This window comes from Apium graveolens, chromosome 4, assembly GCF_009905375.1.
Source record: "Apium graveolens cultivar Ventura chromosome 4, ASM990537v1, whole genome shotgun sequence".
Classification (NCBI taxonomy): Eukaryota; Viridiplantae; Streptophyta; class Magnoliopsida; order Apiales; family Apiaceae; genus Apium; species Apium graveolens.
In genome coordinates, this window is record NC_133650.1 from 232,245,937 (window position 1) to 232,268,272 (window position 22,336).

General features: G+C 39.0%; 1 pseudogene; it reads right to left on the minus strand.

Annotated features, from left to right (window-relative positions):
* Nucleotides 1-22,336, minus strand: part of LOC141719415 (calcium uptake protein, mitochondrial-like) — a 34,448-nt pseudogene extending 12,112 nt beyond the window's left edge.

The following is a 22,336-nucleotide window of genomic DNA, read 5'->3' on the forward strand; positions in this document are numbered from 1 at the left end:
TACAGAGTAATTAGAAAACAATTCAATATATGACATATCATTGTTTTCTTACGGGGAGACAGGGTTGCAAAACATTTAGGTTTTCTGATATAAAAAGCCTACCCGTTATTGTCGAGGTCAAACATTTTAAACGCCACAGAAAAGCTTGACTCGGGGATACTTAAGAGTGTCACGAAGAAGATGTACCTGTCACAAAAGTAGGTAATACTGAGTTCAAGAGCTCTTTCATATGGCTACAGTTCAGTCTTGAAATTTAACAGTTTTTTTCTGAAGTGTCTAAAATGTAAGTAAAACTGTTGAAAAGTGCGTGATAGTCAATCTAAATACAAAAGAGTCGGCACTCACTCTGAAAAAGATATGAGTCCATCATTATTAGTATCAAAAAGCATAAAGAACTCTGAAGGAGCACACTGTAAATCTCCAGGAGACCACTCCCCTTTTAAACTTCCCACTGAGGAAATACTGGAACAACAGCCCGCATCAGGTCAGCTGGTGTCATAAACACTTATTCGTCTGGGGATCGGTATGATGCAAAGTACTCAAACACCTGGTCAAGTCAAAAAGAGAAGAGTTCAGGAACATATTGATAATGTCTATGATAATAATAAGAATAATACATCACTGTGAATGCTGAACCATGCTTCACAAGTCTTTCCCTTAAAACATCATGCTCGAGCATTTTAGCAAGTCATTCAGTTTCGACATTCCATATCAATCAGCATAATTGCATATAATGTTCGCCATGAACTTATGAAATCACTGGCAGCTTAAAGCCACTTATGGAGATCCTAGGACCATTTGTCAAAAAGACAGGTAATAATCATATAGTTGCAAGTAAAGGACAAATGGATACTTGTACCACGTATATTGGCCTGGATGATAAATTATGTAACAACCTCTTGGTTTCTATTGAGAACAATTGACACATTTTAATTTATATTGAAATTGCTTAAAAAAGATAATTTTAGGACCATACGTTGGTTTGAATAATTTTGTTACTAAAATTAAGGGATTACACATAAATGAACAGGTGAAGCGGCATGAAATGCAAAATCAATCTTGTATTTCTGTGATGTCAACTTAAATAAGAAAGTTGCATACCTTTTCAGGAGGACTCTGCATTCTAATGCGCTGATCTGCACATATATGGACAATAAGAACATGATCTGCACTTTGACGTAATGAGCTGTTCAAAACATGGGCTAACACATACTTGACTACCAACTAGTACAAATCTATGATGTAGAACAAGAACTTATCAGTTCCCTTGATTTGACAGAATATGGAATCACACGACTCAGAGAGCTATAGGAGTGTTATCATAACAGTAACATCCTTTTTCTCAAAAAAAAAAAAAAACAGTAAAATCCTATCACAATTTACGCAAAAGTTGCTTTCTGCTATATATTCAAGATCCTATGGGTCTTCAATTTTTCTCTTGTGAATGCTAAATATCATAATACTAAAAAAATCATATTAGGTCATCCAATCATGTTGCAGAAGGAAGATAGAATCAAATAGTTTGTAGATCAGCCTGGAAATGCGCTAATTCAAAACATTAAGATGTCACTGACAACTACAATTATACTTGACATTTAAACATGTACTTAAAATAACAAGATAGCTGGTCTTGAGTCAGAGCTTGTTGTCGGTTTCTGATGTCCATCAGAAAATAATTCCCTATGATGAACAAAAAAAAAGTACTAAACGATTAAAACCATAGACAAACCACAAAAATATAACACCACCAGATACATATTACTCAGCAAGCAGTGTTATATATTTACACATGCATGCAAAGTTACCTCCTGTTGACGGAGGAATTTGGTATCAACAAAATTTGAGATTCGTCGCCGGAATCAAGATCTATGATGGTGGTCCCTCGCCTGAAAAGTGAGCGGAGTGTGGTGGTTGTGATAAATTGGGGGCTGAGATTGCTTAGGGTTGGTGGTGGCTCCTTATGGCTCTCGCTTCCGACCCCTCACAATTTGCCTACGTATCCCTATTTATAGGGAATCAAGCCCACGTAATTCTTGGGGAATAAGAAATCTAATGGGCTTAGACTTCTTATTCCCAGGCCCGGTCCAGAATCCATCTTCCGCTAGCTTTAGGAATATCCAACTATGAGGCCCAACCGCGAAGGCCCAACCGCGAAGGCCCAAGGCTCGTTTGTAATCGCAGGACTTCACGGATAATGCATCTCCCTGCGCAAGGATAACATTCCGCTACAGCTATCTCCCTTGAATTACGAACGCAGGTATAGCCACGGTTCACCCCAAATGCCAGACGCGTCCCTGTCCCCCGAATGAGGATAACCCACCAGATAGCAGGACAGGTGATCCCAAGCTCTTGGGTGCAAAGTGCAGGATGACTCCAAAGTTCTCCAATGAGGACACCCATTGAATACAAGAACAGAGTTCCCAAAGCACACACCAAAGTTAACCCCGCATCCCCAACGAGGATACCCGTTGAATACAGGAGGAGGCCTTCAATCATCAGGCATACCCCTGGAGGTCTTCAAGCTTTTCACGGACATCCCCCTCCTTGACCGTCTCAAGGAGGGAATTCTTCAAAGAGTACCTGCAACAAATATGTTAGTGAAAATAATCCTCCATTGCTCCTTCCACGCTTGTCTTGCTTTAAACTTACTCTTGATCATGCATTCTTCACACATAGGTCGTCCTGAACGATTGGGCGCGTCCTGACGCTACGAACTCCACATATTACTATATCTTTCAAGTATCTCTATTTGCTTTGTCTTGAATGAGAACAAGCTCAACCATCCCAAAGTGTGCATCTCCAGGAGGCAGGACGCGTCCTCCCCTTGTAAAATACACATATTCTCCTTGCTTGGCAACCTTATTACCTATACAGCTCATCCCATTATTTTTACTTATCAGGGCGCGTCCTGCGCCTTGGGCGCGTCCTGCGTCTTGGGCGCGTCCTCCTCCTTTCAATATCTTCCTGCTCATCTCTTTACATGACAACCCAAAGTACAGCCTACACAATCATGGACGCATCCTACATATACAGGGCGCGTCTTCGCTTCATACAATGTAGACCAAAACCTAATTATTCATCTTCTTGCCCCAATTCAATTCCAATTGACCCGTATTTGACCCGAGATGATCCAATACCAAATTTTGGCTATAACAACTACCCCCCGAATTCCATATGAAGTTGGAAACAAAATTGGAATTCTAATATCTACATCCAAGCAAAAATTTGTGTCATCCTCCACTCGTATGAGTATGCGTCCTCTACATCTTCCTCTATGAGGGCGGATTCTCAATTAAGGCCGCGTCTTCGGAATCTTATCCTCCTTATTGACCATGACGGCGCGCTCTCACTCTTTACCGCGTTCACAATTGTTATTCACATTTCTTCCCGCCTTCACCTATGAATACCCCTTCTCTTCCTGATAACTTTAACCTTGGTTTGTCTAGAGAGGCTTACCACTTATGTACCATATCTCTAAGCTTACATGAGCTAACTCGGTGTAAGAAACAAGAGAATTTATACAAAAGTGTGCACTTCACATACTTTGGAAAAGCACAATCCATTAACAAAGGTTTGAGGGTTCTCTAACTTTTTCATCCCAATATTGGTCTCCCATGAGCATGCCTTAAACTGAAAGGGTCATCATATGAGGGCGCGCACTAAGGAAAGCGCGACCAGAATAAAACACTAGCTCTCTGATCTTCAAGTAATAAATAATCTTTGACGCAAGGAGGACGTGCCTTGTTGGTGATAGTGATCCTTCCACCGATGACACAATACCATTCTATATTTGATTTCCTGCTTCTTTCCAAATCATGACTCCAAACCGCTGATCTCATCTTTTCGACAAATAGCGTGATTCATTTATTCAAATCAAAGTCAAAACTTTTACAATCTTCTTCAATCATCTATTTTTAGAGGGCGCGCCCTTTAAAGAGGTGACGTCTTCCTCAAATAATTAACATCATTAGAGGGCGCGTCCTCTTTACGAGGAGCGTTTTGCTCGATGAGAGGAGCGTCCACGTCGACAAGAGTATCATTCTTGGAGGGCGCGTTCTCTATGAGAGGAGCGTCCATCTCCACAAGGGGAATCACCCTTGGAAGGCGCGTCTTCTCTAAGAGGAGCGTCTACTTCGACAAGCTAACATCCTTGGAGGGCGCGTCCTCTCTAAGAGGAGCGGCTTATCTCGACAAGTTCTTCATCCTTGGAGGGCGCGTCCTCTGTCAGAGACGCATCCTCCTCGACAAGGGTATTCATCCTTGGAGGGCGCGTCCTCTGTCAGAGACGCATCCACCTCGACAAGGGAAATCATCCTTGGAGGGCGCGTCCTCTGTCGGAGACGCATCCACCTCGACAAGGGAAATCATTCTTTAAGGGAGCTACCTCTGTAAGAGGTGCGTCTATCTCGACAAGCTAACATTCTTGGAGGGCGCGTCCTCTCTAAGAGGAGCGGCTTATCTCGACAAGGTCTTCATCCTTGGAGGGCGTGTCCTCTCTAAGAGGAGTGGCTTATCTCGACAAGGTCTTCATCCTTGGAGGGCGCGTCCTCTCTAAGAGGAGCGTCTTATCTCGACAAGGGTATTTGTAATAACCCCAATTTTTGGGAAATTTTTGAAACCCTTATGAATAGTGTTTTTGCTGAATGAGAAAACTTTTCATGCCACACTATGTAGGGGTTCTGATATGGATATTCTGAGATTTTATTAGTACTTTATATGGGATATAAGTGTATGTAAAGATCGTCAGAATCCAAATCCGAACACATTAATTTTTCCCGGAAATACACTAGATACGGAAAGATTTGAGAAAAAGGTAACAGGATAAAAAGGATTTAAATTAAAGGATTATAGGAGAGGATCATAAAAGGAATATAATATATTGAGAAAGGTTAAGGGAACCTAAGTAATAAGATCCCGGGTATGATCCTTCAAACGATAAACGAAAACGAAAGTTAAGCGAACCGTATAACAGATCAGCGGTCATTAGGCAAACAATTAGGAAGTTAATCAAAGGGATTAGAGAGGATGATGTCACCCAACCAATGAGAAGAGGACAAGGAGGGAAGGATGACATCATGAGGATGACACAAGCATGACATGGGAAGGAAGGAGATGTGGTGGCTTTTTAACCACACAAAATCAAGGGCAACTAGGTAATTTACTAAAACAAACACAAAAATCAAACCAATCAAGCCAAGCAAATCATTTTTCATCAAAATCAAAAAGAAACCAAGGCATTGTTCTTCATGCTCTCGGCCAAAACAGAACCAGAACACTAAAACTGCTGTATCTCCTTCATTTCTCACTCAAATATTGTGTTCTATAGCTCATTGGAAAGGTATTGAGATGGCCTACAACTATTGTTCACAAGTCTCGTCCAAATAATCATGGTAAGACCCAAATTTTTACAGTTCTTTAAATCGGACTTTTAGAAACTTCGAAGCCTAACTTTGTGTTCTTGATTTCTTTGGAAAGATCAAGCTTGTAGGAGGCTCCCTAAGGCTTCCTAGCAACTTAACACCTCCCAAGGAAGGTATAAACTTCAAACCCTAGCCTTTACTTTATTTGTTAGTAAGTTTAATGGTTGGTGTTGTGAAATGAGAAGCATGGATTGTGATTATTAGTAGTTTGGTTTGATTTGGAAGTGTTTTTGGTAATTGAAGCTTGATTATAGTTCATAGGTCGTGATTGTGGTTGTTTGAGTTGAAAACCTTGGAGATTATGGACTGATGTGGTATGGTTTAGGTGAAGTTTTGTTGTATTGATGGTTATGAGTTGGTTGGTGGTTAATTGGAGTAGTTTAAACATTGGTAATCGCGTAAACATAGCCGTCGTAACGTCCGATTTTCTTTGGACTGTTTTTGTGCATAACATTAGGACCCGAGAACCCTCTGCTAAATTATGACCACTGCCATATTTAGATAGCTCATGTTACGAGCTTCGTTTTGATATGTAGTTCGTTCGATTCCGATGCACGGTTTAGGAGAAACGACCGTTTCAAGTAACGGCGTTTCGCGAACGAAACTTTTTCCCTCGCCTTACTTTGAAACATAGGTTAAAGACCAAAAAAGGTTAACTAATGCATGAAACATTTATGGTAAGTGTGTTAGGCAGTTGGTAAGACACTCGCGAAGGAATCGCCTTAAAACTCGTAAAGGTTAAATTATTAAAAATGGTGGAGCCGAGGGTACTCGAGTGACTTAAGAGAATCAGTAAGCGCAAAACGAGCGTTAGAGTCTGAGTTGGTTAGAGTATAGATTTACAAGTGACTTTGGTTTAATTCCAACTTACTTGTTGTTTATAGGTTACCAGACTCGTCCCGAGCCATTCGTAACCCCCAGTCGCTCAGGCAAGTTTTCTACCCGATATACTGTTGTTGTGATGTAAATATATGTATATGCATTATCTTGTGATAGTGCATGATTGTTATTAGCAAATTTTGCGATATATTGGAGCATGCTGATATGGTATATATGCATGTCTGTTTCGTAATCTGGTTATCTATCTGTTGATTTCAATGCTTATAGTTGCATAATACCTATGCTAGAAATAAGCAAGTAGTTGCGTATACCCTTAGTATAGGGGATAAAAGGTAAACATATTTCTAAACCGGGAGTCGATGTTCCTGAGTATATTATATATATATTTATATATATATATATGGATATAGTTTTTAAAACTATGGATCGAATAAGGTTTATTCGATACCTTTATTTTACTTAATTGAATATTAATTTGAGTATTCATTCGAGGGCTTATGACTCAGTTTATTTTATTATTTGAATATTATTTGAATATTCATTCGAGGGCTTATGACTCAGTTTATATTATTATTGAATATTACTTGGATATTCATTTGAGGATGTATGACTCCTTTATTTTATGAATATTATTTATAGTATTCATTCGAGGTATTATGACTCCGCTTATTACTTAATAATATTCTTTATTGTATTAAAGAATAAGGTGTCGATAATCAAACTTACTTTTGATTATTCAAATAAAGATATTACTTTCGTATAAGTATATCTTTGATTATTTGCTATTCATTTCAAGTATAAGTTTTAATACTTCTACTTCAATTATTTTATAAAGATTATTCTTTATGGGAATATTATTTAAATAATAATATTCAGACATTTTCTAAATATTCTGGGGACTGATTTACTTCATTAAATCAGCTTCACTCCAAACATTCTTAAAAATGTTTTGCGAGTCTTCAAAATGATTTTTTTAAAAGTTAGAGCGGATCCCAAAACTCATTTTTTTAAGATCCTCCTTTCGAAGGGGATTTAAATACTCGCTCAAAACCTGAGGGATCCGGCTCTGTGGTGTGTTTTATATTCGCAACAAGGTTGCTGTTTTGATAAATGAATTGATTACTTACCCAACACTCGGGAAGTAAAATTCTTGGAACAAGTTAATCCATTAACAGGCATCGCCTGGGAAATATCGGTGAGTTCTCCTTTCCAAATAGATACGACTTCTTGGTGGAGCCGTATCAACAAGTTTCTACTTGGGGAAAGTGGGGACAAGTTTTACGTTTCAGAGTCATGGATTTCATCTGAACTAGGAGTGGCGTAAGTGGCCGAGTAGCACCGGCCCAGCCTTATTATATTGGCCCAAATGGCCTGGAAGTTCCGCTAAGGCGGTCCATTCCTTAGGAGTTCAGTGTTCGGTTGACAAGTAAATCCGACAGGTTCTCCTCTACATGTAGAAAATGGTGGGGTTGTACTACTACGACTGATCATCGTAAGTGGTCTTCCTGGCGCGACAAACTCCCGTAATGAGTTCATCATCCAATTGGATAATTTCTGCAACACTACCCAGAGCACTTCGATAGAAAGGCTACGGTTGGGCGATTGTTGAGTGTTGGCAGGGTCAAGTTTTCAAAATGATGTTTACATCAAATGAAGTATCTCGTAACTTCATTTTATTTTGATAATATTTTAAAGATTTAATCTATTCAAATCTTGCCTTATAGTCTCATCTATGTGATGAACTTTTGAAGCTAATTATAACTTGAACGGTGGTAGTTCAAGTAGTATTTGGGAAAGATATAAGTATATTGGGGTATCTTGTAACTTCATCTTTTAAACTTATATCTAATTAATAATTGTCTTATGAATGACAAAGATTTTCAGAAAAACGTTGAGACAAGGTTAGATATATGAGATCACCTTGCAACGATATTTTTTTTATACAGTTATACACTGGGACTTTGTGTATATTGTGCATGGAAGAGGACTTCCAATATTTTGAAAAGTATATATGTATATATATATACTGAATATTTTGCAACTTCATCGCATTAAGATATCAACTTGGTTCATTTCTTTTGACCAAGACTTTCATGAGTACTATGAGAAGGATCATATATTGTTAATCATTATACATATTATTTTGGTGGGCTTGCTGCTCACCCTTGCTTTCTTCTTTCATCACACAACATCAGATAGACAAGATGAACCGGACCAAGCTCCCGATTCGTAAGAGGTTAGGAGACGTTCCGCAGTTTTCTAGAAGCACTGATGCCGCCATAGCTGAGGTAGGAACTACCAATAGGCTAGGCTTTCAACTTTTGATGTATCAGATTATGTATATTTATGAATTGTAATAATGGCAAAGAAATGTAAATTTATTCAGAAACCTGTTTAAGGTGTATTGGCATATAATTGTGGAATAAAACGACTTGTGATTATTTTTGGATATTCATCTCTGAGACTATAACTTGTGGTGTGTGTGTTTATTGTGGGGTCACAGTACAGAGTAGTTGATTATTTATTAAGATTGGGTGTTGTTAAGGGAAATGGAACTCGTGACAACCCGGATCCCCGACCCCGGATTTGGGGGTGTTACAGAAATGGTATCAGAGCTAAGCGTTATAAACCTCAGAGATGATGGGACGTTAAGATAATAAGTTCACTAAGATAATAAGAACTCTTGCCAAGTTCATAGTCGGACTACCTAACGTAGTACTGACAGTTAAAACCCTTATGGGAACCCTTATAAATGTAGCGATAGAAGCGTAGTTCGTTATCGTATATGGTAGCGGGACTCCGAACCCTGAAGTTGAGGAACATCAACGCGATGATGTTTTATTACTAATTGGAGATCGGATTGTGGATCCAATAGAGCGTCCTAACGCAGGACCGGATGATGTTGATATTGAGGATGTAGCGGTTGAGGATGTTGTCCTAGAAGGGATAGTTGCTGAGGAGGATCCCATGGAGGATCCTGACGAGATTGGATAAAGGACCACTGATGAATTGATGACCCTGGTTGGGTCGACTACCAGAGGTAGGATTGGCTGGTCACTACCAGAGGTTCGTTCAAGTTTGTAAAGATAGTAGCCCCTTTAACGCGGCTTACTCGTAAGACTGAGAAGTTCGAATGGACAGAGAAATGCGAGAACAACTTTTAAGAACCGAAGCAAAGGTTGGTGACGTTCCCTATGTTGGCGTTGCCGGATGGAAAATGAGATTTTGTGATTTGTAAGTGACGCTTCGCATAAGGAATTAGGGTGCTTCTTATATAGCACAGCAAGATAATCGCGTCTGCGTCAAGACAATTAAGGGAATTTAAAATTCGATATCCCCACCCATGAGCTTGGGCTCGTGGCAATAGTTTTGCCCTAAAGATTTGAGGCACTACTTGTATGGAGAGAAGTGTGAGATTCACAAACCATAGGAGCTCTAGTACATTCTTACGTAGAAAGAGCTCAACATACGCCAGAGGAGGCGGTTAGAGCTAATCAAGAATTATGATTGGGAGATTCTTTATCATTCGGGGAAAGCCAATATGGTGGCTGATGCCCTTAGTAAAAAGGAGAGACTCAAGATGATAATGTCTTTTGGAGAGTTTATAAGAGATTTTGAGAAAATGGAAATAGTAGTGAAGGTAACCGGAGCCGGTACCGAAAAGCTGTTTGAGATAGCAATACAGCCCGAAGTATTGGAAAAGAACATATTGTGCCAGTAAAAGTGATGAATGAAGGCAGAGAGCCAACAAATAGGTATGAGATTAATACCGAGAGTGATGATAAGGGAATAATGAGGTATTCCTATAGAATTTGGGTTCCAAAGGTTTAAGAGCTTAAAGATGAAATCTTAGATGAAAGCTAGTTTGAGGAATAAGAGTTAGAGCAAACCCTGAACGTGATAGTCTGGGAGGTTGCCACCAAGACAAAAGGAACCCATAACATGATGAAGTGGAAAATGAGGATTTAAATTATGTAAGATGACCCCAATTATGGGGAGTAGGAAGAAATATTTAGACTGAGGAAACAAAAGTCGAGTAAGGACAGGAGACCCGAGATGGTACCCCTATACGGCAATTCATGGACCTGTCTAAAGAGAACTTAGACTATTATCCCCAACCACCACCCTGAGGAGATAGTGCGGTGGGAAATTCTTTCATGACCTTTAAGTCGCTAAGCTCTCAGAGTTCCAAGGAACAAGCTGACCCAGTCGAGGCAAGAGCCTGGCTAAAGGAAATAGATGAATCATTTGAGATTCTAAATGATTGACGAACCACAAAAGACTGTTTTGTCACTTACCCTCCTAAGAGAGAGACCACCCGCTGGTGAAAGGCCAAGGAAGGCACAGAGCAAGAGATTATAATAAACTGATTTAAGTTCAGTCAATTGTTTTCAGGAAAGTACTTCCCAAGGTTATGGAGATAGTGTAAAAGCTTAAGAGCCAGAACAAAGGCAGACGAGTATGATGAATTATGAATCTAAGTTGTAAAAGTTATCAAGATTCGTTCTGAAGACACGAATCCAGAATGACGGGATGTTTGAAATCAATGCTTATGTTGTGTTGGTTCATGAAATAACGATAAGAGAAAGGAATATAAAGGCAAGAGAGTTTGAGGAATGATAAGGGAGTTGGGTATGAGGAAACCCTAAAGACTCGTAGAAATAGAAATAGAAAAGTAGGTAATCGTCCGGATGAGAGTGATTCACCATGAGTTAAATTGATGGTTGAAGGTATAAGAGATACATATATTTTATCCCCTGTAAGTTGGGAAGATTCGAGGAAACCTTGAGATAATTCGAAGGATAAATAATGAGACGCAGATAGACTAAGGAGACAAGAAAGTAAGAAATTAAGAAAATTGGGTGAAGGAAGTGACCTTCAAGAAGGTAAAGTGTAAGACCGGTGGCATGATACCCAGAAAGGGAGACGCCATATATGAAAGATATCCCAACATTGAGATGACTGTTGAGATAAACAACAAAAGTAAATAAGGAATTATTAAGAAGAAGTTCACGTTGAACATGACCAATATCTTCCAGAACATCCATGTTATCATTACCAAATCGAGAAAGAAAAGTGGATGACCATTGTTATCTTTTGGAGGCCATATGGATTGACCTCAATTTGAATAAGGATGCTATTATGAAGTTAGGTATAGACTATCGAGGTGGGAATGATTGAATAAGACACCCTTATCAGGGATATATGACTTGATTTATCCATGGAAGGATGCAGGTACCTTTTAAAGGTGGAATTAAGGATAGAACATCGGTAACTTAAAATGAATCCTAGGGGAATGCATAAAGGTTGGAATTTCACCCTTAATAGGGACAGTATGAGTTTTGACAGTATGATTTGGAAAGGGTTAATGTAGCAACAACCTTTAAGAATCAGTGGAGAAATTTTTCAGAAGTATATAGACAATGGTTCTAGTAATAGTAAATGGTATTTTAATATGCCCTGTATCTAGGGAATACAGGAGGAACGATTGAAGGATAACCTTAGAGGTTTTATAAGGAGAAAGGTAATATTCAAAATTTTCAAGAATAGAAATGTTGATAAAGGAAATATGACGTAATTATAATGTTGCCAAGTGGGGCACGTGTTAAACCACGAGAAAGTATGGATCGAACCAGTAATGGTCGAAATTATTCAGGGCAATTAGGACTTAAGATAAAAGATGTTCTAATTATGATTGAAAGTCAGTCATGACAGTGATTAACCTCTAAAGACTGAGGCAATAACTTATGGAAAAATGGTGATTTTTTTTTACTCATCAGATTTTAAGGAAAGCATTTTCACATAAGCTGTGATTGAAATAAGGTAGAAAATTTATTTGGAGATGGTTAAAGTGACATTGACTGTAAGGAAATTTTACTATCAGGAAAGGCCAAAGAGGTGGCCGACACTTTAAAGGTAAGAGGATAATTATAGGCGCTTGTGCTAAAAGAATACAGTGATGATGGTTAAAACTGTGAAGGTTGTATTATGGTTTGGAAGATTGACATTCCTTCTGATGACTGTGCAATACCCAGCCGTAATAGTAGTTGGTAAAGGTTTAATTCGTGTAATCGCCATGAGCGGGCTATCTATCTTAGAAGGTACTATCTTGAGAATGAGCCTGGACCATGTTTCAAAAGGACTAAACGAACCTTTGAGATCAGGAGTGTTCTTCATGAATCAGAAATGGTGATTATGTTACCTCCTTAGAAGGATTTGATACGACATGTATGGACTCCGTATGGTTAGCTATTAAGATTTCATGGAAAGTGAATGATGACAGTGGGTCAGTGGTGGACCATAGTAAGGTAGCAATGATTCTGCGAGTAACGAGCTGATTACAACCGTGAGAGTTGTATTGGAATGGATGTTGAGATTGAGTACCACTAAACGGGTCGTGGTAGTGTATAAGTTATCATTGATAGACTAATTAAGTAGAGTATCTACCTATTGAATATTTATTCCCTCTTATGAAAAGAGAGTCGTATTACTATATGAGGAAGGTTGCGGTGCAAGCATAGAACTCTAGTAACGGTGATGTCTAAAATGAGATCCCAGGTTCGATTTTCGAAATCGAGGGAGTTTCAAAGGTGATTGTGTATAAGCTCGAGGAAGAGCATGGGTCCATAGAATGATGGACGGAATAGAAATATTTAGGCATAGGAAATACGATGCTATAATACTTGATGCTGATATAAATACGTATATGTTTTGTTCTCCTATGACAAACCTCTATAGTTCAGAGGTAGGTTCCAAGCCAGATATTTTATGGCAGTATATTTTTTTTATATATACAATTCTCTTCAGTTCGTTCTTTTCTCTTCTTTTCATTTCATGTAAGTTGAGAAGAACAACCCTTCCAGAAGGGGAGGTATTGCCGAATGACTGTCTATCTGTGTGATAGAAGCCTAGTAGGATACCAACTATTGTTTAATTGCTTGTCAAGTACTAAAGGCTGGCCACCTTCTGTACTAACTATACGAGATAACAAGTGTTCATGATCATAGTGATCTCTCAATAAATTCTTTTACTTCTATATGAAGGATTAAGCTTTCGAAAATAGAAACAGCTGAAAAAGGAGTAGTAAAGTTATGGTGGTATTCAGAATGGGAACACATTCGTAATACTAAGGTTGACCTGGTTATTAAAAGGTTATAGAACGCTAACGAGCAAAAGTATAACCAGTATAATATTAGGAACGGAAGGTAGTAGCGATTACGAACTCGAAAAGAATGGGTATTGAGAAGCAAAAGCTCTAATGCTAAACGCTATAATGAGAGTCTGTGCAATAGACTTGAAAAAATTTGGAATGATCACTTAACGCGGATTTAGTTATATCACGACAATAGATCATATGTCATTATCGAGGTGTCACCTTATGAGATCCTTGAGGGAAGATAATGTCGATCTCCCTTATGTTAGGATGAAGTTGTAGAGCGCAAGATGCTCGGACCCGCAGTAGTCCAAAGGACCAGGGATATAATAGATCTAATCAGAGGACGGCTGGTAGTAACCCAAGATGGACATAAGAGGTATGCTGATTTGACTCAAAAAGGACAAAGAGTATGAAATAGGGGGCCTAGTAATGTTATAGGTATCCCCTTGGAAACCCTTGAAAAAGGATTGATGAGGTTCGGAAAGAAAGGAAAGCAAAGTCTACAATTTGTTGGACCCTTGGATATATTAAGGCGTTTGGGAAGTTAGCATATGAGCTAGCCCTACCCCCGAACCTGTAGCAAGTTCATAACGTGTTCCACGTATCAATGTTAAGGAAGTGTAATTCGGATGCCAGACAAATAGGGGCATATGAGCGCATAGACATGCAACCAGACGTAACCTATATGGAGCAACCAGGAAGGGTATAGAGTAAAAAGGAACGAGTGCTTAGGAGAAGGGTTATCAAACTAGTAAGAGTTTGATGGTAGAACCACAATGTGGGAAAATTTACTCGAGAGTTAGAAAGTGCAATGCTAAGAGAGTATCCCTATTCATTTTCGATCTGATTCCGGGACGGAATCCTTTTAAGGAGGGGAGACTGTAATAACCCCAATTTTTGGGAAATTTTTGAAACCCTTATGAATAGTGTTTTTGCTGAATGAGAAAACTTTTCATGCCACACTATGTAGGGGTTCTGATATGGATATTCTGAGATTTTATTAGTACTTTATATGGGATATAAGTGTATGTAAAGATCGTCAGAATCCAAATCCGAACACTTTGATTTTTCCCGGAAATACACTAGATACGGAAAGATTTGAGAAAAAGGTAACAGGATAAAAAGGATTTAAATTAAAGGATTATAGGAGAGGATCATAAAAGGAATATAATATATTGAGAAAGGTTAAGGGAACCTAAGTAATAAGATCCCGGGTATGATCCTTCAAACGATAAACGAAAACGAAAGTTAAGCGAACCGTATAACAGATCAGCGGTCATTAGGCAAACAATTAGGAAGTTAATCAAAGGGATTAGAGAGGATGATGTCACCCAACCAATGAGAAGAGGACAAGGAGGGGAGGATGACATCATGAGGATGACACAAGCATGACATGGGAAGGAAGGAGATGTGGTGGCTTTTTAACCACACAAAATCAAGGGCAACTAGGTAATTTACTAAAACAAACACAAAAATCAAACCAATCAAGCCAAGCAAATCATTTTTCATCAAAATCAAAAAGAAACCAAGGCATTGTTCTTCATGCTCTCGGCCAAAACAGAACCAGAACACTAAAACTGCTGTATCTCCTTCATTTCTCACTCAAATATTGTGTTCTATAGCTCATTGGAAAGGTATTGAGATGGCCTACAACTATTGTTCACAAGTCTCGTCCAAATAATCATGGTAAGACCCTCATTTTTACAGTTCTTTAAATCGGACTTTTAGAAACTTCAAAGCCTAACTTTGTGTTCTTGATTTCTTTGGAAAGATCAAGCTTGTAGGAGGCTCCCTAAGGCTTCCTAGCAACTTAACACCTCCCAAGGAAGGTATAAACTTCAAACCCTAGCCTTTACTTTATTTGTTAGTAAGTTTAATGGTTGGTGTTGTGAAATGAGAAGCATGGATTGTGATTATTAGTAGTTTGGTTTGATTTGGAGTGTTTTTGGTAATTGAAGCTTGATTATAGTTCATAGGTCGTGATTGTGGTTGTTTGAGTTGAAAACCTTGGAGATTATGGACTGATGTGGTATGGTTTAGGTGAAGTTTTGTTGTATTGATGGTTATGAGTTGGTTGGTGGTTAATTGGAGTAGTTTAAACATTGGTAATCGCGTAAACATAGCCGTCGTAACGTCCGATTTTCTTTGGACTGTTTTTGTGCATAACATTAGGACCCGAGAACCCTCTGCTATATTATGACCACTGCCATATTTAGATAGCTCATGTTACGAGCTTCGTTTTGATATGTAGTTCGTTCGATTCCGATGCACGGTTTAGGAGAAACGACCGTTTCAAGTAACGGCGTTTCGCGAACGAAACTTTTTCCCTCGCCTTACTTTGAAACATAGGTTAAAGACCAAAAAAGGTTAACTAATGCATGAAACATTTATGGTAAGTGTGTTAGGCAGTTGGTAAGACACTCGCGAAGGAATCGCCTTAAAACTCGTAAAGGTTAAATTATTAAAAATGGTGGAGCCGAGGGTACTCGAGTGACTTAAGAGAATCAGTAAGCGCAAAACGAGCGTTAGAGTCTGAGTTGGTTAGAGTATAGATTTACAAGTGACTTTGGTTTAATTCCAACTTACTTGTTGTTTATAGGTTACCAGACTCGTCTCGAGCCATTCGTAACCCCCAGTCGCTCAGGCAAGTTTTCTACCCGATATACTGTTGTTGTGATGTAAATATATGTATATGCATTATCTTGTGATAGTGCATGATTGTTATTAGCAAATTTTGCGATATATTGGAGCATGCTGATATGGTATATATGCATGTCTGTTTCGTAATCTGGTTATCTATCTGTTGATTTCAATGCTTATAGTTGCATAATACCTATGCTAGAAATAAGCAAGTAGTTGCGTATACCCTTAGTATAGGGGATAAAATGTAAACATATTTCTAAACCGGGAGTCGATGTTCCTGAGTATATTATATATATATATATATATATTTATATATATATGGATATAGTTTTTAAAACTATGGATCGAATAAGGTTTATTCGATACCTTTATTTTACTTAATTGAATATTAATTTGAGTATTCATTCGAGGGCTTATGACTCAGTTTATTTTATTATTTGAATATTATTTGAATATTCATTCGAGGGCTTATGACTCAGTTTATATTATTATTGAATATTACTTGGATATTCATTTGAGGATGTATGACTCCTTTATTTTATGAATATTATTTATAGTATTCATTCGAGGTATTATGACTCCGCTTATTACTTAATAATATTCTTTATTGTATTAAAGAATAAGGTGTCGATAATCAAACTTACTTTTGATTATTCAAATAAAGATATTACTTTCGTATAAGTATATCTTTGATTATTTGCTATTCATTTCAAGTATAAGTTTTAATACTTCTACTTCAATTATTTTATAAAGATTATTCTTTATGGGAATATTATTTAAATAATAATATTCAGACATTTTCTAAATATTCTGGGGACTGATTTACTTCATTAAATCAGCTTCACTCCAAACATTCTTAAAAATGTTTTGCGAGTCTTCAAAATGATTTTTTTAAAAGTTAGAGCGGATCCCAAAAATCATTTTTTTAAGATCCTCCTTTCGAAGGGGATTTAAATACTCGCTCAAAACCTGAGGGATCCGGCTCTGTGGTGTGTTTTATATTCGCAACAAGGTTGCTGTTTTGATAAATGAATTGATTACTTACCCAACACTCGGGAAGTAAAATTCTTGGAACAAGTTAATCCATTAACAGGCATCGCCTGGGAAATATCGGTGAGTTCTCCTTTCCAAATAGATACGACTTCTTGGTGGAGCCGTATCAACAAGTTTCTACTTGGGGAAAGTGGGGACAAGTTTTACGTTTCAGAGTCATGGATTTCATCTGAACTAGGAGTGGCATAAGTGGCCGAGTAGCGCCGGCCCAGCCTTATTATATTGGCCCAAATGGCCTGGAAGTTTCGCTAAGGCGGTCCATTCCTTAGGAGTTCAGTGTTCGGTTGACAAGTAAATCCGACAGGTTCTCCTCTACATGTAGAAAATGGTGGGGTTGTACTACTACGACTGATCATCGTAAGTGGTCTTCCTGGCGCGGCAAACTCCCGTAATGAGTTCATCATCCAATTGGATAATTTCTGCAACACTACCCAGAGCACTTCGATAGAAAGGCTACGGTTGGGCGATTGTTGAGTGTTGGCAGGGTCAAGTTTTCAAAATGATGTTTACATCAAATGAAGTATCTCGTAACTTCATTTTATTTTGATAATATTTTAAAGATTTAATCTATTCAAATCTTGCCTTATAGTCTCATCTATGTGATGAACTTTTGAAGCTAATTATAACTTGAACGGTGGTAGTTCAAGTAGTATTTGGGAAAGATATAAGTATATTGGGGTATCTTGTAACTTCATCTTTTAAACTTATATCTAATTAATAATTGTCTTATGAATGACAAAGATTTTCAGAAAAACGTTGAGACAAGGTTAGATATATGAGATCACCTTGCAACGATATTTTTTTTTATACAGTTATACACTGGGACTTTGTGTATATTGTGCATGGAAGAGGACTTCCAATATTTTGAAAAGTATATATGTATATATATATATATACTGAATATTTTGCGACTTCATCGCATTAAGATATCAACTTGGTTCATTTCTTTTGACCAAGACTTTCATGAGTACTATGAGAAGGATCATATATTGTTAATCATTATACATATTATTTTGGTGGGCTTGCTGCTCACCCTTGCTTTCTTCTTTCATCACACAACATCAGATAGACAAGATGAACCGGACCAAGCTCCCGATTCGCAAGAGGTTAGGAGACGTTCCGCAGTTTTCTAGAAGCACTGATGCCGCCATAGCTGAGGTAGGAACTACCAATAGGCTAGGCTTTCAACTTTTGATGTATCAGATTATGTATATTTATGAATTGTAATAATGGCAAAGAAATGTAAATTTATTCAGAAACCTGTTTAAGGTGTATTGGCATATAATTGTGGAATAAAACGACTTGTGATTATTTTTGGATATTCATCTCTGAGACTATAACTTGTGGTGTGTGTGTTTATTGTGGGGTCACAGTACAGAGTAGTTGATTATTTATTAAGATTGGGTGTTGTTAAGGGAAATGGAACTCGTGACAACCCGGATCCCCGACCCCGGATTTGGGGGTGTTACAGTATTCATCCTTGGAGGGCGCGTCTTCTGTCAGAGACGCATCCACCTCGACAAGGGAAATCATCCTTGGAGGGCGCGTCCTCTGTCAGAGACGCATCCACCTCGACAAGGGAAATCATTCTTTAAGGGAGCTACCTCTGTAAGAGGCGCGTCTACCTTGACAAGCTAACATCCTTGGAGGGCGCGTCCTTTGTAAGAGGAGCATCTACCTCGACAAGGGTCTTCTACAAAATCTTCATGTAACAAAACTAAATCAAAGATCAATATTTTTAGAAGGCTTTTATCTTCAACAAAGCTCAAGCGATGCAGAAACTATCTCTTGTTGAAACATCTCCCAACGAGGCATCTCACGAAGTGGCATCTGATAATGGGCATCTCACTCTCAGAGACATTTTCTTAAAGTTGAGCGTTTCCTTAAACATGAGTATTTTTCCGACCTTAAGCATCTCTCTTATTTTTAGGAAAAGCCATGTACCTTACTCATGTGGCAATATGTAACACCACAGAACTAATGAGAGGTAACCTACCCCCCGAGCGTGCACCTTGTCAAAAGTACTTTGTAGCCTCATCTTCCTCATCTGAACTAATGCAACTCCCACATTCCCTTTTTGTTAAAGACAACCAGATGACCTTGGTAGTCATATCGAAAGAAGAAGCCTTAACATATGAGCCAAATATGCTCAGGGCGCGTCCTGAAAACTCACTCAGATTATTGAGGATGTGAGGGCGCGTTCGTTGAAACTAAACTCTCGACATACTAGGAAGATCATTGTACTTCATTCGCTTCTGTATAAATCATGTATGTAATATCGAGGAAGATCACATGGGTATTTCAATAAAGGCGCGCCTTGAGAGAGATAGCCTTGGAGAGTTTACTTATAACTGTTGAGGATATAATATTATATCCTTAGATGAAGGAGCTCATTCATGTCCTGGGGCCTCACCTTGACAATTAAGGGGCGCGTCCTAGGATTCATGGTACCTCTACTCTGATAGATTCTTTTCTCTTGAAGTTCCAATATTAAGATTCTCCTTGTGGTCAATAAAGTTCACCTCACCATCAATATTTTTTTTGAGGGCGCGCCTTAAGGAAATGGCGCGTCTTGAAAGATGAGGAATTAGTTCCAGTCGAGCCATTCTTCAAGTAGTGACTATAACTCATTTGATTATCATGACATCTTCATTGAAAACTTCCATAAACTTTTTCTTCTGAGGGCGCGCCCGGGGAGAGCAATTCTCCACTGAATGTTTCACATGCAGAGGGCGCGCCTTAATATATTATGACGCAGCACTTGGTAACTCATGAGATTTTTTCCTGATAAGATTTCCTACCTACAATAAACACAATTAATATGGAACTTGAAATGTTACCTGGAGGACGCGTCCTAGAGGGACGGACGTGTCCAGTCGGTGAATTTTCCTGAAATTTGCTGAAAGTCATATGGGCCCCAAATATTTTAATCAAGGCGCGTCCTAAGAGTTTGTGGGGGATTTTCTCCATGCCAAATCTCTTTCCCAATCCTCTTCCTGCACAAGTCCCAAAAACAAGTAATGGAAAATACAACGAAACTAGTTGAGTGTTACCTTGATGGATCTTGTTAAAGGCGATGACTAGCTCATGATAGTAATGCCTTCTTCTTGGAGTGTTCTCCTCCCGATCGTCCTCAGATTTGCGCCTGATTAAGTCTTCTAAACTGAATAGTGTTCTCAAATCTTCTAAATCAAATAGAATTGTTCAGTCTTCTCGTTGGAGTAGGATTCTCCAATCTTCTAAATGGAATAGGATTCTCCAATCTTCTAATTAGAACATGATTCTCCCATCTTCTAGATAGAATAGAATTCTTCAATCTTCTAAATAGAATAGGATTCTTCAATCTTCTATACCAAATAGGTTTCTCCCAATCTTCTTAATGGAATGGGTTTCTTGCAATCTTCTAAGACAAATAGGATTTTTTGGTAAAAATTTGTAGCTGCTGTTTTCCTCTGTTTCCGGGCTGCTCAACTTGGATTGTCCTATTCATATCATCTCTGAATTAAAGAGAATTCAATAAGCTTCGCGTAGGCTGTAAGATCGTTCAAATCTGACTTACGGAACTCGAGATACGGCCCAAACAGTGTAAGCAAATCGCTTAACCCACCAAATCCGAATTTTTCATCCAATTTTGCTCCTTTGTGGCCATGGTTGTAAACTTCAACCCTCATGGCTGGAAATCATCATCCATGGATCTCCCTCGTGGCCGTGGATACTACATTCAAATCTCCTTCCGACCCCTCACAATTTGCCTACGTATCCCTATTTATAGGGAATCAAGCCCACGTAGTTCTTGGGGAATAAGAAATCTAATGGGCTTAGACTTCTTATTCCCAGGCCCGGTCCAGAATCCATCTTCCGCTAGCTTTAGGAATGTCCAACTATGAGGCCCAACCGCGAAGGCCCAAGGCTCGTTTGTAATCGCAGGACTTCACGGATAATGCATCTCCCTGCGCAAGGATAACATTCCGCTACAGCTATCTCCCTTGAATTACGAACGCAGGTATAACCACGGTTCACCCCAAATGCCAGACGCGTCCCTGTCCCCCGAATGAGGATAACCCACCAGATAGCAGGACAGGTGATCCCAAGCTCTTGGGTGCAAAGTGCAGGATGACTCCAAAGTTCTCCAATCAGGACACCCATTGAATACAAGAACAGAGTTCCCAAAGCACACACCAAAGTTAACCCCGCATCCCCAACGAGGACACCCGTTGAATACAGGAGGAGGCCTTCAATCATCAGGCATACCCCTGGAGGTCTTCAAGCTTTTCACGGACATCCCCCTCCTTGACCGTCTCAAGGAGGGAATTCTTCAAAGAGTACCTACAACAAATATGTTAGTGAAAATAATCCTCCATTGCTCCTTCCACGCTTGTCTTGCTTTAAACTTACTCTTGATCATGCATTCTTCACACATAGGTCGTCCTGAACGATTGGGCGCGTCCTGACGCTACGAACTCCACATATTGCTATATCTTCCAAGTATCTCTATTTGCTTTGTCTTGAATGAGAACAAGCTCAACCATCCCAAAGTGTGCATCTCCAGGAGGCAGGACGCGTCCTCCCCTTGTAAAATACACATATTCTCCTTGCTTGGCAACCTTATTACCTGTACAGCTCATCCCATTATTTTTACTTATCAGGGCGCGTCCTGCGCCTTGGGCGCGTCCTGCGCCTTGGGCGCGTCCTCCTCCTTTCAATATCTTCCTGCTCATCTCTTTACATGACAACCCAAAGTACAGCCTACACAATCATGGACGCATTCTACATATACAGGGCGCGTCTTCGCTTCATACAATGTAGACCAAAACCTAATTATTCATCTTCTTGCCCCAATTCAATTCCAATTGACCCGTATTTGACCCGAGATGATCCAATACCAAATTTTGGCTATAACACCTCCAAACAAGCTGAATTTTGGTTTCTTGTCAAGTGTATCAGAAAATTGTTGTTGAGAATCATCAGCATAGGCTATAAATGAACTAAAGGCAGAGCCAATGACAACTCCCAGGCACACTGATCTCGCAAACCATGAATAATAACAAGTACTCTTTCCCTCATTACCACTATATTTGTATCTATCATTCCTGCCACTATCACCATCACCAAGATTAGGTAATGTATTAGTCGCCTGGTTAAAAATGGGACGGTAAATTCTTTTACAACAAGTAAAAAAGGGTGATAATCTGGGCTTTCTCAGCACTGCCCAAGAACTATGCAT